Below are 17,898 nucleotides of genomic sequence, written 5' to 3'. Positions count from 1 at the left end.
TATCTCACTAAAATTAGTTTAACTACCTATTCCATCATATGGTATTCATCTTGCCCAATTCGAGAACAGTACAAAAAGTGCTGTTTATATAGCAACCCAGCACTCATTGGCTATTTGATCATAAGACCACAAGATATTGGAGCAGAAATTAGGCAACTCAGTCAGCTCCACCATGGTTCAGGTCGAAACATGGTCAATGTAAAATCTATGCTGTACATCTGTCACTGAGTTCTGAAATGCTGTCATCAACTATAGTCTCAGCCCTTGTTCACCTAGTACCAAATCTCGCAAAGTTCCTGGACCCTCAAATACATCAGAAACGTGAGAACGCTCCAGAGCATAGGGGTGGTGGCAGCTTCCTGGGGTAGTGGGAACACATCTCCATGAAGGGGTTTATAGTGATCAAAAATCATCTGACCATTAATATGGAATGGAACATCTGTTTATTGGTGAATCCTGCAGCATTGTAAAATGGCCCTCTCATGCCACATGTGTGCAGTCAATGACACTCAGCACCTGGGGAATGTGAGCCAGTAGCTCCCAAATCCTACAGCCTGGACTGTGATGCAGACCTCATGAACAACAAGCAAAATGAATCCATGTGACCTTGTGTAAGTGGCACTGATCACTATCCAGATGCATTTTACATAATGACCGAAAGTGCTGTCATTTATAATAGTTATTCCTCTACTACAGCAATCCAATTGGGCCCTTAGGCCCAATCAAAGGAAAGAGGATTGGTAATAGCATCTTCCTCCCCAGAAAAGGTCGCATAGATATCAATCAATGGCAACTGAAATGCTTTGAACAGAATTGCAATTTCCATAGTTCTTTTCACTACCACCTTTCTCATTGCCCAATCATACTTTCCTGCCAGCAAAGAAGTGAAGAAATTAAGCAATAAAATCATTGTGAGTTCAATGACAAACAATTGTGGAGCTCTGCAGGGCAAGGTTAGCAGGGTATTAAAGCATGGCATTCATAGCCATTGGTGAACATCTGTCATGATCACTGCATTTGCTGGTCTGAGCAGAGGGATACTCTTTTCATTGGTGAAGACATTGTCATCAAGGGCTGTGACATCATGGCAGTCATTCTTGAGACACACGTCTCCAATCTCTCTACAATTACACATGGTGTCATTAGAACATCTACCAGAATGTGTTAGATTTAGTGCTTTGGTTTCAGAAGTTTTCTGACCATCAATGACCCTCAATAAATGGCAGTTGCTTCCAGCTGAGCAAAGTCTGGAAAGTTCTGTGCCTTTGGACAGAGATCCTTCACTGTTTCTGCCTCCAATATTCCCTCTTGTCCTCCTCACCTGTGACATAATGGTATGAAATATACATATTATTATAAGTATCTGAGGTGATGCATTGTTTACATTACTCCTGTGATGGAATACTCCCAACGGGAGTAAGCCCCTCCTCTGTGGCATCGACAGCAATGATAGAACTCCTGGTTGTGGGTTGCTTGAAAATTCTATGGGAGACAGAAAATAAGTGAGTAGTATCAAGCTAAGATGCTGAAGTTACTATTATGCAGATGATTACATTTCAGTCAATGCTAACATAAAGTCTAGGATGTTGGTGACGTGTCATTGGTCTGGCCTTTCTACCCTGATTATAGAACTTAACCATTTTCAGTATTGTATCCCATGCCTGCGTGGGTTTCCTCTGCGTGCTCCAGTTTCCTCCCACATTCCAAAGATGTGCAGGTCAGGTGAATTGGCCATGCTAAATTGTCCATAGTCGTTAGGTGCATTAGTCAGAGGGGGTTGGGTAACTCTTGAAAGGGTCGGTGTGGACTTGTTGGGCCGAAAGGCCTGTTTCCACACTGTGGAGAATCTAATCTGTACTCTTGCCATTGAACACCTGTGCCCATCTTTAGCCATTTCTTCTTGATGTTCCTAGCTGATTTTTAACACCTGTCACTATGGTGCATTAGATCCCTCTGGTTCTCCTAGCCCAGAGTATTGCATTCAAAAAGGTATCATTTAAGCAGAGCAGATTCTTTGATCGGTTACATTTCATGACATCACTTGTTTCGTTCCTATTTTTAACTTTTCAACTTAAATGTCGGAATGTCACTTAGAATTATGAAGTTGAAATTATGTTGAAAGTAGGTCATCAGCACACCCTTTGATAACAATTGGCTTTGAAACCTGGAAATCATGTTAATCCAGTGGCTAGGATAAAGTCACAGTCAACAGATGTGCTACAATTTTTCTATGAAGTTCCTGCATGCTCTGGAATGACTTTCTACTACTTAAATTTAAATAATTGTGTTTAATCTTTCCAGATCCACCAACTTAGTAAATCGATGTCCTACTTCAATATTTCTTGTACTTTGCTTTCTCCAGTTTAAGGATCGGTAAGAACCTCCCATCCTGGTCTAAATGTTTGGGCTAGGAAACAATGTCGCACAACAACTTGGATTCTGTGCCACTAAATGTGATGCACCTTTATTTAGGAAGCAATAGTATATACTCACAATGATACTGGTTGCTTAGAAGTTCTGTGAACTATGGTCTGTCACAAATTCTGTTCGTATTCACTCTGGCTACTGTGATGCATTTTTGTTAACTTAATAGAAATATTTTATGCCAGAAGTAAATTAGCAATGAAAGGATAACCTTTTTTTAACATGAACATCTGAAGTGGAAATTATCTTATTACTTGCAGTAGAAAATCTTAAATGCCATTTCTTACATCTTGCAAGTATTATCCAATGAATTTGGCTGATAGTTTTTAAATACAAGGATTATACATAAAAATCTAGGCAACTACACTGGCACTCAATATAATCACGGCTGATCCATGACATCAGCATCTCATTCATTAGGAACATAGGAGCAGGAATGGGCCATTCAGATTTGAAAGCCTGCATTGCCATTCTAGACCATGGCTGCTCATCTATCTCTACACCATATCCCTTCATATCATTTATCTTAGAAAAATTTGGTAAAGTTTCCAAAAAGCAGCATTTTTGACTACCTCGTAACAGCTGATATAGTAGACTGTGATCATTTGTCGACAACTCAAATTCAGTTGAGTGGAATCAAAACTGAACACTTATTATCAATCTCTAGCTTCTGTCAGCAGTTCAGCTTCACCGAAAGGAAATTCACACGATCTTTTCTAATCAACCTGTTCAGAGATGTTATTACATACCTCTGGAGTCAGTGGGACTTGAATTCAAGCCCTTTGGCCAAGAAGTAGGGACATTACCTCCACTCCACACGAACAGCCCTTATCACACAGCTGTTGTATTTTTCAAAGTTTTGTCTTTTACTTTGTATAAAAATATCATTGCTGCAGAAATTTGCCTTTGTATGTTGTGTGTCTATGCATAGGATTAAGGGGATATAGTTTTGTTTCTGGATCATAGTTTATGTTAATCAGAGTTGGCCACTTCAAGAATAACTTTGGTTCATAATAATGAATTACCTTCAGTTTATTTTTTAATAGTAGTACTAAAGAGATGCTATTTTGCTTATTGAATCGGCAATTTCGATATATAATCTTGATGGAAGAGCCTTGATTATCACCACACTTATTCCATCACAGTCGTTTCACTCCAGAAAAAGTATCTGAATGGAAATTAATGAATCAAAATCATTATAAGGAAAACATGTGCAGTAAAACATTATTTTTGCATAAAACTCAACTTGACTATGATTCTAAGAACTGTCTAATCCAGAAGAGCTCTAAATCTACAAAATGTTGATATTAAAACATAATAAGCTTATACTGCCCTCCAGTGATTATTGTGAGCATTACTTTGTGAGCAGTAAGTATTCACCATTCTTCCCTTAGACTCATAGAGATGTACAGGAAGAAAACAAACCCTTTGGTCCAACTCGTCCATGCCAACTAGATATTCTAACCTAGTCTAGTCAAATTTGCCAACACTTGGCTCATATTCCACTAAACCCTTCCTATTTACATACCCACCCAGATGCCTTTTAAATACTGTAATTATGCTAGCTTCCAATACTTCCTCTGGCAGGTCATTCCATACATGCACCACTCTCTGTGTGAAAACAATTGCCCCTTAGGTCCCTTTTATATTTTTTCCCTCTCATCCTGAACCTATGCTGTCTAGTCCTGGACTCCCCCACCCCAAGGAAGAGACTTTGTCTATTTATCTTATCCATGCCCGTCATGGTTTTATAAACCTCTATAACGTCACCCATCAGCCTGCAATGCTCCAGGGAAATTTGCCCCACAACCTATTCAGCTTCAACCCTGGCAACATGCTCGTAAATCTTTTCACAACATCCTTATTTTGATCATTTTGCAAATCATTAAAGGAATATAAAATCATACAATTAAAATTGATCATTGTAGATTAAAGGAAGTGATGATTAAGGTTAACCCTTATTATAAAAATCTGGCTAACAATCGGCAAAATGGATGTCTATTCGAGTTTCAGCAAATATTTCATTTTGCTGAGAGCATTAAAGAGTTGCCCTTCTGATGCAGGCATGACCCTGAAGTTTCCAACTTGTAACAAAAACTACAGCTCAAAATGTTGCATTAAAGATATAAGGGCTTGAAAGGGTTAATGCAGAGGACTGCCTTAACAACGTTGTCATATGTACCAGGTGGGAGAAGAGATTAGCATCTTAAAGGTCCATTATCCAAGTCTCCTCGTACTCTTGGCATGACGATGTCATTTGGTCTAATCCTTGGATAACCAGTAAAATGGCCCTTTGACTCATCATTGAATCTGTGCACGTACACCTCCCCTGAGTTCTGACATCCCTGAAGTGATACCCGCATTTCATCATCTGATCTCCACCACCACCACCCACCCCCACACCTCTCCCCCCCAACTTGACAACATTGCTCTATTGGAGCAGATACCTACAGCTGTCCTGGCCTGGCCCTGCTGAAGCTAACATCTCCACATAATCCTGGAGGCAACATACACTCCACTTTGCCCACCCCAAACTGATGTGACACATCCCAGTGCTGCTGAATCTGACATCTCTGCACTCCACTCCCACCAACATAACATGTCTGAAGCAGCCATCTGGCAGCCTACCCACCCTGTGACCCCTTTTGCTCATCTGGCACTCTATTTTCCCCTCATCCCTAGCCAACATACCATCAACCCCTTACCTAGCTGACCTGGCACCCAAACCTCATTTACCTAATGAATTAAGCTTTCCTCAGTCACTGCCAAAGTCTCTTTGAGATCTTTAATCTCCTGAAGGGTGACTATGAACAAGGGGAATGTCTTGTAACACTATTCTGACACTGAATGGATTTCTACTTGGTCACCTTGAGACTGGCCAGACTCAGAAAATAGTCAGAAATAATTACAACAGGCATTAACATTTTTTATGAAACTATCACTGACGTCTGTGGGAATTCCAGATGCTATCAAAATATTGGATTGTTTTTATCATAGTATAACTTGTATTTAGTTGCTACCATTGAATAAACAATTTTAAGACAGGGGAAGGCCATTTTGTAGTGGTCTTATCATTGGACAAATACTGCAGAGCCCTAGGCTAATACTCTGGAGACAAAAGTTTAAATTTCACAATGGCAGATAGTGAACTTTGATTTCAATTTAAAAATCTGAAATTGAAAATCTAGCTTAATGACAACCATGTAACCATTGTTAATTGTTGTAAAAACCCATCTGATTTACTCATGTCCCTTTGCGAAGTCAATCTGCCATCTGATGAAGGGCTCTGGCCCGAAACATTGAATTTCCTGTTCCTTGGATGCTGCCTAACCTGCTGTGCTTTAACCAGCAACACATTTTCAGCTTCAATCTGCCATCTTTATCTGGTCTGGACTACAAGTGACTCCAGACTTTTAGTGATGTGATTGATCCTTAACTATCCCCTGAAATTGTCTAACCATCCCCTCAAATTTATCGCAACCTCTGTAAAGCCTAAATCAATTTATGAAATCAAATAGACTACCCGATATCAAGCTAGGAACTAAAGATGACAAAGGCAAACCCAGCCCTATTCATTCTGCAAAGTTCATTTAACTAACTGGGGTCTTGTGCAAAAATGTAAGAGCGCTATCCCATAGGCTGGTCAAGCAACTACCTGACATCATATTCACTGTAGCCCATCATTCAGACAAACATCCCATCCCAACATCATCACTGTCCTTCAGTATATCCTGTCCTACCAGTAGGACCGACTCCACCAAAGGTTACAGACACTGGGATTGAATCTGGAGTGAGTTGCCCTGGAGTTTTCAACATTGACTTAGGAGCCTATGATTTCTTTTTTGGCAACAGGTCAAATATGGAAAAGTAAATTTGCTAATGTCCATATGCCAATCCCCTCAGCTGATGAACCAGTATCTCTCCAGGATGAACACCACTTGGAAGAAGCACCAAGGTTGGCAAGCACACAGAATATACTCTGAGTGGTGGACCCCAGTGTTCATCACCAAGAATAACTGAGGAGCACCACTGCTAACCAAATTGGCTCAATCCTAAAGGACATAGTTGCTAGACAGATTCTGTAGCTGCATTCGTCCTTGACAAGACAGCTTGCTGTGATCATTGCATTGTGGAGATGAAGTCCCAAGTTCACATTGAATATGGCTTTCATCTTGTTGTGTAGTACTACATCTGTGCTAAATGGTGCAGACTTCAAACAGGTCCAACAACTCAAAACTGAGCATCCATGATCTACTTTTGGCCATTATCAGCATGAATATAACATTCAATATTCTAATGGCCCAGCATATCCCCCACTGTAATTACCATCAAGTAGGGAGATTAACTCTCATTCAAAGAATGCAGAAGGGCATGCATTATAAGGTAAGCAGTATAAGGCTTACCGAAAAGAAAGTATCAACCTTGTGAAGCAGTAACGTAAGACTACTTGCATTCCACGCAGCATAAACAACAGCAAAAGACAGGGGTATGTAGAATAGAATAGAACAGAATAGAACATCCTTTATTGTCATGTGTACTCAAGCACAGATGTACAGGAGTCCAGTGAAAAGTTTACAATGTTGCCTCATATGGCATCATCTTAGGTACACATACCTTGGTACAAATCTTAGGTACAAAAGAGGAATAAGAAGAAAGTAGTTGCATTACCTTACAGTGCATAAAGAATAAGTTAGAAATAGGATGTAGTCAAAGGATTGACATTACAGTCAGATTTTAAAAAATTCAAATAAATACGACATTGCAGAAGCTCAGTGCAGGGACTTCCACAGCTGACCTGACCGCCTGCACCAGACCCCAGTCCAACAACTGTCCCATATCAGCTCCAAGCCTCCAGTCCACTCCAAACCCACACTCAGCTGCTCCAAGGTAAGTGCCGGGACTTCATCCTCCCCAGCGCTGGCCCCGCCCCGAGACTGCCTCCCCCCAGCGCTGGCCCCATCCCAGGACTGTCTTCCCCCCCCACCTCCAACGCGGCAGCCACCCCGGGACTGCCATTCCCCCCAGCGCTGGCCACCGCCCTAGGACTGTCTCTCCCCAGCGCTGGCCACACCCCAGGACTGCCATTCTCCCCCAGCGCTTGCCCTGCCCCAGGACTGCCATTCTCCCCCAGCGCTTGCCCTGCCCCAGGACTGTCGATCCCCCCAGCGCCAGCCACAGCTCCGGGACTGCTTCCCCACGCACAGACCGCTGCTATAGGACTGATTCCTCATGCCAGCAGCTGCACCAGGAATGCTTCCTCACACCAGCCACTGCGCCGGGATTTGCCTCCAGGCTTCGCCAGCTCCTCCATTCCCCTCACGCAGAAAGAAGGACAAAAGAAGAGAGGAATAAAGAGGAAAGAAAGAAAAGGCACAGACGGAGTACAGGAGCTCCAGCTGGAGTGTCCTACTCTACCATCATCTTGACAAGTGAGCCCAAAATCAATGGTAGTGGACAATTAAACAACTCATTGAAGGAGGTGGCTCCACAAATATCCCCACCCTTGATAATGGGGATCCTGACATGCCAGTGCAAAAGACAAGCCTGATGAATTTATACGTATCTTTTGTGAGAACTGCCCAATGATAATTGAGAAAGAGCTAAAAGTAATGGTATTTATTTATCCCCTGACTGACTAAAAACAAGCCTTATATCAGTAGAGTAGCAAGTAGTTTTCCTTTACCACAACCAAAGATCCCTACCCCCGAACAGAGGGCCTGACAACAAATCTCTCCCATCATGAGTAAAAGATCAAGCTGTCTCATATAATGTGGTGTTCTTCACTGATGGGTGTTCATACAACAGGCAGAGCATATCAAGCTCATCATACAATCTCTACAGTGTGGTAGCAGGCCATTTGACTCATCAGAGGGCCACGTACACACTGGCCCTCTGAACAGCATCCCATCTAGACCCATCCCCTACCGTATCCCTGTAACCCTGCAATTCCACGGGCTGATCCACCTAGCCTGCACATTCATGAACACTATAGGTAATTTAGCATGACCAATCCACCTAACCAGCACATTTTTGGACTATGGAAGAAACTCGGAGCACCCAGAGGAAAGCCACGCAGACAAGAGGAGTACGTCTGTGTGAAGTTTGCACAGTCACCTTAGGGTGGAATCGAACCTAAGTCCCTGGTGTTGTGAGGCAGCAGTGCTAGCCACTGAGCAACCTCATGATCAATATATTTACAGTCCTGAATTGTTTTACAATGCTGCTTGATTCATGACATTTCAAAATAAAGTATAGAGTAACATTACAAATGGGATTTGCACTTCTTTTGAAACTCCATACTTGACATATTCCATGCAATCATTAGGACCAATGGGCAGATTTGAAATTGCTTTCATTCCCAGCACTCAATGCACAGGAATTGTACAACCAAGTTAAACATATTGAAGAACTAAGTCAAGAATATACTTCATTCTTAGGGCGGATATCAATGTCAAGCAATAATTGTAGTATTACATTCCGATGATTAATACAGGTTATTGTATCAGTAATAGTGAGTATTCTGCTTTGATATCTCCTTTAGGTTTGTGAATGGGGATTGAGTTTCTGTCTCATCCTCTGTTTGAAATGACCACGGTTTGAGATAGGGAGATAGTGTAATAGGAGTAATTTATTAGATTGGTATTCCAGAGTTCTAGAAGCTGCGACTAGTGATGTGGGATGCAAAGCAAGCAATTTGGTTTAAGAGCAATTAACTATTGGCAAAAAATCCTGATCTTACCAAAGATCTCCATATCCCATTAATGAAAAATAAATACTCTAACATTTTAAAACTTACTTAATGTATCAGGTATTACGCCTGCTCTTCTTTGTATAGGTCAATATTAGACTTGCTGGACTCAATATCAATTTTGTTTTTTCCCTTTTCACAAATGCTGCCAGACCTGTTGAGTTTCTCCAGAAATTTCTGTTTTAGTTTGTCTCAGATCTCCAGCATCCTCAATTGTTTGTATTATTTTAGGGTAGTTCATAAGATTTTCAGAGGATTAATGTCATAGACTTTCTGTATTGAGTGTGTTACAAGGTATCTTATGAACTCAATTCAGCTTAGCAACAGCAATCAAGATTGAAGTGTGTCTGACTTTCATATGAGCATGACCTTGTCAATGACCAGAGCCCCATCATTTCTGCTTCTGTCCACAGGGTCGTTAACTATTTGCAACTTGGACAGGGTCATTGTTCATACAAGTGTGCTTATAGGTAAGCAGACACATTATTGTTCAACATATCAGAATATCCCAAGTGGGAAGCAGTTGGACCTTGCAGAAACATGTGTCCATCCATTGCAGAATGGTCCCTGAGCAGTTTCATGCCTAAGATTTGTGTTACTTCCCTGGGATTTGACAACTTAACTGAGTTGTTTATCAAGAGTGACTATTTTACTGATTCAGATCTATTTTTCATATTTGAACAACATACATAGGCGTCTTTCTTTTCATTGTTTTACATCCCAAAAAATCATACCCTCCCATTTCTCCACATTAAATTGCAGCTTTCCTCTGTCCAACCATTACTTGAATCTGCCTAAATCTTCCTGAAATCTATTACAGTCCTTTTGGCTGATTATGTTAATCCCCAGCAGATACAGGAGGTTCATTGATGTCAACACAATTTGAGCATTTGACATGCTGGAGGCTAGAATCAAAAAAAGCCATGAAGGGACAAAAGATTCCCCAACTACATAGTTAACATAATATTTCCTCCTGTTTGCTATTAACTCTGAGCATTTTCTCCTGTTGAATTGATTTATCTGTTCAACCATACTGTTACACGACTACTATTTCTGCTTTACTTACTCTTGTGTGAAATTCTTTCAAGAGACCCTTAAACTGTACTATTTCTAATCATTTGTGTCTTTCATTTGTGGCTTTACTCTTCTAAAATATCACTTTTACTGATGGTTAAAGGACATGTAATAGCTTGTGATTCCAACCTTGCATGGTCATTACCAAGTGAACATTACTAATCAAATGATAACTCTATAACAGTGTTAAGTCCACCCATATTGTGGAACAGTGTTGGGGCTGTGTGTCTCAAAAACCCCAGATAGTCTGAGTCAAACAACCACAACTACATTACTCTGTAGTAGGTGTAACGCTGGCCAGTGGATTACTCTCCCCTGTTTTTTAAATGATTTTAATTTTTTATGGGTCAAATGTTACTTTGATTTCAAATGCAGTCATTCTCACCTCTCCTCTGAAATACAGCTGTTTTGAGTATGTTTGGACCATGACTGAAATGCGGCCAGGAGTTAAGTGCCCTGACAAAATGCAATTCAAATATCAATAAGCAGGATATACTGTCTTGTGCCACTTGACAGCACTATTAATGACACTCCCATCACCTTGATTACATTTACTTGGGGCAGTAATTCTCCAGATTGGATTTGTCCTGCTTTTTGTGAATAGGATATACCTGGGCAATTTTCAACATTGTTGAGTAGACACTTGTTAGGTAGGTTGACTAGAACAGCTTAACAAGGAGTGCAGTTGGTTCTAGAGTGAGACTTCAGTACTACAAGCAGGATGTTGTCAGAACCCACAGTCTTTTCTGTATCCAATGCTTTCAGTGTTTCTTTGAACCAAATTTGCTGAAGACTGCAATCTGTGATGTTGGGCACACCAGGACGAAGCTGAGATGGATCACCCACTCCATACTTTTGGCTGTAGAAACTTGTAAGCACTTCTGCCCTAATGTTAGCATTTAGTTGTTGACATAAATATGACAAAGAATGAGAAGTTTTGCGGAGTCTCCCCTTCTGATTTGTTACTGAATTGTTTTTCATGACTGGAGAGGGTTCAGAAGAGATTTACCAGGATGTTGCTGGGAATGGAAGGTTTGGGATACAGAAATGGGCTTGAAAGAAGTGGACTTCCTTCATTGGAGCATAGGAGTTTGAGAGGTGACCTTATTGAGGTTTAGAAAATCATGGGGAGCACAGATAAGGGGAATGGCAGGGGTCTTTTCCCAAGGGAGTTCAAACCCAGGGGCCATATTTTTAAGATGAGAGGAGAAATATCTTAAAAGGATGTGATCTTTTTTACACAGAGAGTAGTTTGTATGTGAAATGAACTGACAGAAAAAGTGATGAATGCACTATAACACTCAAAAGACATGTGGACAAGTTCATGAATAAGTAAGATTTGGAGGTATATGGGCCAAGTAGAGGCAGGTGGGAGTAGATTTGTTTGTGAACATGGTTGGCATGGACTGGTTGGACTAAAGGGTCTGTTTCCATGCTGTGTGATTGGATTGTAGAACTTTGAGCACAACAGTTATTGCTATTTCTATATCATGCCAATTCACCTAACCTGCACATCTTTGGACTGTGGGAGGAAACCGGAGCACCTGGAGGAAACCCACGCAGACACGGGAAGTACGTGCAAACTCCACACAGATGGCTGCCTGAGGTAGGAATCGAACCCAGGTCCCTGTGAGGCAGCAGTGCTAACCCCCGAGCCACCATGCCACCCCAGCTTAATGAGGACTAATGTAAGGTGATACATTTTTTAAACTAATGCAAGAGGGTAGTTTCCAGTAAATCGAAGAACCCTCAGTAACATAAACATATAGAGGGATCTAGATAATGCACCACCACTGCTCAAAGGCATTTAGGGATGGCCCAGCTAGCAGCATCTACATCCGGTGAATAAATCTAAGAAAAGGGCCAAAGCACATCAATAATTTGTTTCACTGATGAATTTATTCAACATTCAAAAAAAAGTCCTATCACGGTCTTGCACTTGTTCTAGAACATAAATGCAGTAAAGTTATTGAAATGTACACAGTCGATTGAAATTCTGTCACTTAGAAGAGAGACAAAAACTTCAAGATCATGCGTGATTACTTCAGATGTAGCAATACAACCAAAATTTGGGAGAATCAAACAATACTTTTGAGCTTAGGCGATTATGTTAACTTAATTTAATAAATTAATAATAAAAGATGACTATTTGATAGATTTGCAACTTAATTGATACATTCTGACATTCTAAACTCAAAAGTCGAACTGAAGCAGTTTGCATAGTCGTTAGAATGTAAGTTTGCAAACTTCACAGAGAAGGAAATAAATTAGTTTTCTTAGGTCTTATAAATGTGCTGGAAGATTTTTGTGCACAATCAAATATTTTGAAATATTGTGACTTCTATTATTAGCACTTGTAAATTATTCTGCTCTGGGTATGAAGTTTACAGGTTAATAATTTTTTTTTAAGATTTTTTTTCCATAGTTTTTTTAATCTCAGATATACAAACAATTGCTTAGTAGCACAGAATTTATAAATTGTTTAAAACAGACAAATTCTAAATTTATTGTCACACATTCAGCAGTCCTGAAACATAAAAAACCAAACTTTGAAAGGGTGAAACAATTTTACATTAGGACAAGAGGATTCTTTTATTGATGAGACAAAGATCATCACAGAGATACAGCAGGAACTGTTTACTGTCAATCTTAGTTAGCTTAATAAAATAAGACCAGCCAAGTAGTCTTGATTGGACAGGATATTGCCATGTGGAATGCAACTGGAATTGCTTTCTCTATAATTCCTCACTTATTGTATATGCCTTTTGCCTTCAAAAGGCAATGTGTTTGCATTTTCCTCTCGTACAATGAGACTGAATCAAAGTAATTGTTAGTTAAAAGTGGGAACAGCAACGCAAAAAAAATTAGATACAAGTTATCAGGGTCATTTTGAAAGTGATAACAAGAACCTATGTGGGCAATTAAATTGCCAGAAAAAAGCGAGCATAATTTACTGCTCCTTGGAGATAACAAGAGACATAGAAAGAAGATTAAATAATTGCGTGAGTTAGCCCAGGAGAGAAATTCATCCATTTCTCATCACTTCATTAATGAAGTGCTGAACAGGAAGGTACAGGGCATGTCTTTTTGACTCTTCACCAATTGAGAAATTTAAGTGATAAATTAATGCCCACTTAACTGCGTCAATTTACCAACTCCCTGATCAACTGCCTCCCCAATCAATGAGAAAGGTGGCTAATTTCCTGACTGATATATCATAGCAACCTGGCTGTTGTACTAAAGGGTGAATAGGAATTTAATGAAATCACTGGTCAATGGTGAGGTTGATGCATTACTCACCACCTTATGTAGTCATTCTCACACCTAAACAAAATTGGGAAAATTCCACTTGTAGCTGTCAAGTATTGAGTTCATCGGAGAAGGTTGCTTATTTGGATAGTTAGAACTCATTTTTTATATATAACTTCATTTGTTTGCAAGAATGGTTACCATTGTTAAATCTTCTAATGAGTAATGTGCCAAAGATTATAACCTAGAAAATGAAATGTATTATAAAAGAGGCACAATGAGGGCTATGGATTGGAAGCAGCGTCCTGCAACCCAAGAAACCAAAGATATCAACCCTTAAAGCCTCAAATCCAATACTAGATTGTGTTATGCTTTGCTGGGGTTGCACATGGAAATCAAGACTCATTATTTGGAGTTATCGCAAAAGTTTAACATTGTTTAAAATATGCAAAATTCCTCAATTTATCTGATATTTATATCCAGGTAGGCAGAAATTAATTAGGTTATTGTTCTTAATAAGAATTAGTACTTACTAGAAATAAAAGGACTCATGCTAATGGTAAATCATTACGAATTGTCAGCACATAACACTTTTAGTTAGGATTCTTACCACCTCAAAATTCCCGTCTATACATGCCCACAGACAGCAAACAAAGAGTTCTGGGTGTTGTTGGTAAACAGAAAACTGGGAAAGCTGTTCAGTGGTCCCTATACATAGGATGTGCTGAGATGACTAGAACCTGCTTTTTGATCTTCCTTCTCTGGATACTTTCACTCGTCTATAAATGGCACAAGATGACTACTTCATACCTATAGACATCTCAGACTTGTTAATTAAAATAACATCTTAAAGCAATTACTAAATGAGAAAACCTGGCTTTCTTCTGGCTTAAAATGTTATTTAGTAAAGAGAACAGAGAGCGCTCATGAGCTTGGGGAGATCTGATGGCTTCTCACAATCCTGTTCACAGCCCCAAACTGTTAGCTGCTGGTATGGCTATTGGCAGGCAGAATGCTTATATCATTGGTCTGTGGACTCGCGACCAGATATCGATCAGCTATTTGCTGCCAGCTAAATTCCTAATAATACACAGTCCTTGGCTTCAGTTTATCAGTAAACATTCTCCGATTGTTGCTTGAACAAGTGTGTAAACAGCACTCATAATGCGTGTCAAGTTATTTGCTTTCAAAGAAGTGCAACAATCTCTTACTAATCCTTGGTTTTTAAAACTGTTCTTTTCCCCATTTGTGTCCACAATCAAAAATGCAGAAAAAATAAAGCAACGTCTTTCCAGTTGGGACATTTTTAGACATTCAGGCTATTGAAGGGGCTAATGCCTTTTGAGATGTTGCTGTCAAGTTCATTTGGGTTATAAAACTTGCAGGATTTTTTAAATGGGTAACATCTGACCAAAACTAAGGTATGTCTAGCATCATCATTTTTCAGACTTCCATTTGCAAAATGACCAAATTTTTAAAATGCACTATTTATAACTAAAATTTTATTTGTTCAAATTGTGAGGTGAGACTTTACTAACAGAAGAGAAACCTCCAAAGTAGACTGAATCCAGCTATTACAGGTAATGTTCTAGTCACGTACAATGTTTGCAAAAAGCTGGAATGGAACCAAGCTTGAATGGAAAATCCATCTGCAGGGATTATATGAACAGATGAAGTTATAATCAAATGTGACAGTTGCCTATATAAATTACATTAACAATTTAATCAGAAAGCTGAAATTGAAGCCTGTGAATTTGCTTCCGATTTGATAATTAGATACGCAAAAACATTAGCCTAATAAAATTAGCTTGTCCAGTGCCAATTAATAATTTTATAGTATAACAACAGAGAATGATTTCTGCTTTAGTGCTTTCAATAAAGATAATAATGGCTGGGTAAGGGAACAACTTTTCAGTTTTGACCATCTTATAATACATAGATGACATTGATAGTCAGAACCTTTTCTCCCCAGAGTTGAAATGTCTAATATCAGGGGGCATGCATTTAAGGTAAGAGGGAAAAACTTCAAAGGAGTTGTGAGTGACAGGTTTTTTTTACACAGAAAGTGGTAGGAGTCTGAAACTCACTGCCAGGGATGGTGGTGGAGTCGACAGTGTGGTGCTGGAAAAGCACAACAGCTCAGGCAGCATCCAAAGAGCAGGACAATCAACATTTCGGGCATAAGCCCTTCATCAGGAATGACTAAATGGTGGTGGAGGCAGGTTGGATAGGGCATTGAAGAGACTTTTAGATAAGCACATGAATTTGCAAGGAATGGAGGGATATGGACCAAGGGCAGGCAGAAGGGATTAGTTTCATTTGGCGTCATGTCTGGCACAAAATCTAGTGCAGAAAGGCCTGTTCCTATGCTGTACATTTCTATGACCTATGTTCTAATGGAAGAATGAAAATAATCGTAAAGTAGGTTTTCTATCAAAAAGCATTGCATAAATGCTAGTAGATCAAGTTTCCAAAAGTAAAAATTGTACAGCTTTGTTTCCGTTTAGAATGTATTTATTCACTTAATATATTTACTGCTGGAAGCCAACACTAATTACTCTTGAGAAGGGGTAGTGAGCTGTCTTCTTCAACTGCTGCAGATTGTGGTGAAGGTCCTCCCCAGTGCTAGTATTTTTGTGAATATAACCAAGTGACTTGTTGGATCACTTGTTAAGCTCAGTGAATAGTTAAGACCCGCTGGAGTGGGTCTAAAGTCATGTATAAACTGGACCAGACAAGGATGACATCCTTCCCCTACATACATTAGTGAGCAAGTTCTTTCTTAATCTGACAATCCAGGAGTGCCTTGGTCACCATTACTGATGCTACCTTTTTTATTCCAGATTTGTTTAATGAACTCATTTCAAATCCTCAGCTATTGTAATGGGATTTTAACTTGTGTTTCATGTTTATTAATCAAGGTCTCCAGAACAATGGTATTGTAATAGTGCGAGGAGAAAGTGAGATCTGCAGACGCTGGAGATCAGAGCTGAAGATGTGTTGCTGGAAAAGCGCAGCAGGTCAGGCAGCATCCAAGGAACAGGAGATTCGACGTTTCGGGCATAAGCCCTTCTTCAGGACAATTCCTGAAGAAGGGCTTATGCCCGAAATGTCGAATCTCCTGCTCCTTGGAGCTGCCTGACCTGCTGCGCTTTTCCAGCAACACATTTTCAGCTCTATTGCAATAGTGCCACAAGCTTACGCAACTCCCAACTTTACTCAGCTGCCTCACAATTGTATAACGTTGACAAGCTTTGGCAAAAAAAGTTACATTTCAACACCCACAAATTAAATTTCAATTATTGGCTCAGCTGGACTGATTTGGTGGTTTTATAACTTCTTTTACAGTTTGCAAATAGTTTGGTATTCAAACTCCTCATGGTACAATTTTAATCTATGCAACCATGCAAGTAAAATTAGTACAGACAATGGAACTTGGAATACCTTTTACAATTCCTAACAAAAATGGATATGTGTCCTTCATAACTGACAGAGAAATTGCACTGCAAACCTATACATAGCGAAGATGATTCAAATGTATGTACATTGAGAAGATACGAAGACGGGAGAAGGGCTGTCTTGCTGCTATTGTACATGACCTTGGTGAGACCATACCTGAAATAGTGTGTGTAGTTTTGGTCTCCTTATCTGAGGAAGGATGTTCTGGCAATGGGGGAAGCACAACAAAGATTTGCCAAACTCATTTCTGGGATGGCAGGACTGCCATATGAATAAAAATTGGATCATTGAGGACTATATTCACTGGACTTTAGAATAATATTGGGTGATTTCATTCAAAAAGTACTAAATTTTAAAATTCATGTAAATTAAGTGTCACCAGGAATGAGAATTTAAAATATATCTGAGAAACATTTACTTTTAAAGTTAGTGAATTATTTCCATGAGAACAACTTTCACAGTGACTCTGGTAGAGACAAACTGAGTAAATATGAAGAGGTTTGAATCAGATTGAAATATTACTGCTTCCATCTAGCTTTGGAGATCAGATATTCCAATCCAAAAAGCTTAGTTTTCAGTTTTTCTATCAAAGGGTTTCTTAACATAGAGATTTTATGATAAACAGCCTTCTGCTTTATAAAACTGAAAATGCATAAAGTTTTAAACAGCCTCGGTTGTTGGGTCAAAAAAAAACTCTAAGTGCTGGAAATCTGAAAGAGAAATAGAAAAGTTTTTGTAATACTCAATAGGTCTGGTGTTTATGTGGAGAGCAAAATAGACAATAGACTAGAAAAATATACTTAGCTTACTCTGAGCTATATTGGAATAGTTTAGGAGGCCAGAGAAAGAGATCAGAATGGAAATGGAGTGGAGTGTCTTTAGCAAGAAATTCACTCAACCCCCACCAGAATCAAATCATAAGAAGTCTTTGATTCTTAAAAGAG

Source organism: Hemiscyllium ocellatum, chromosome 7 (genome assembly GCF_020745735.1).
Source record: "Hemiscyllium ocellatum isolate sHemOce1 chromosome 7, sHemOce1.pat.X.cur, whole genome shotgun sequence".
In the NCBI taxonomy this organism is placed as follows: domain Eukaryota; kingdom Metazoa; phylum Chordata; class Chondrichthyes; order Orectolobiformes; family Hemiscylliidae; genus Hemiscyllium; species Hemiscyllium ocellatum.
This window is presented reverse-complemented; position numbering follows the sequence as displayed.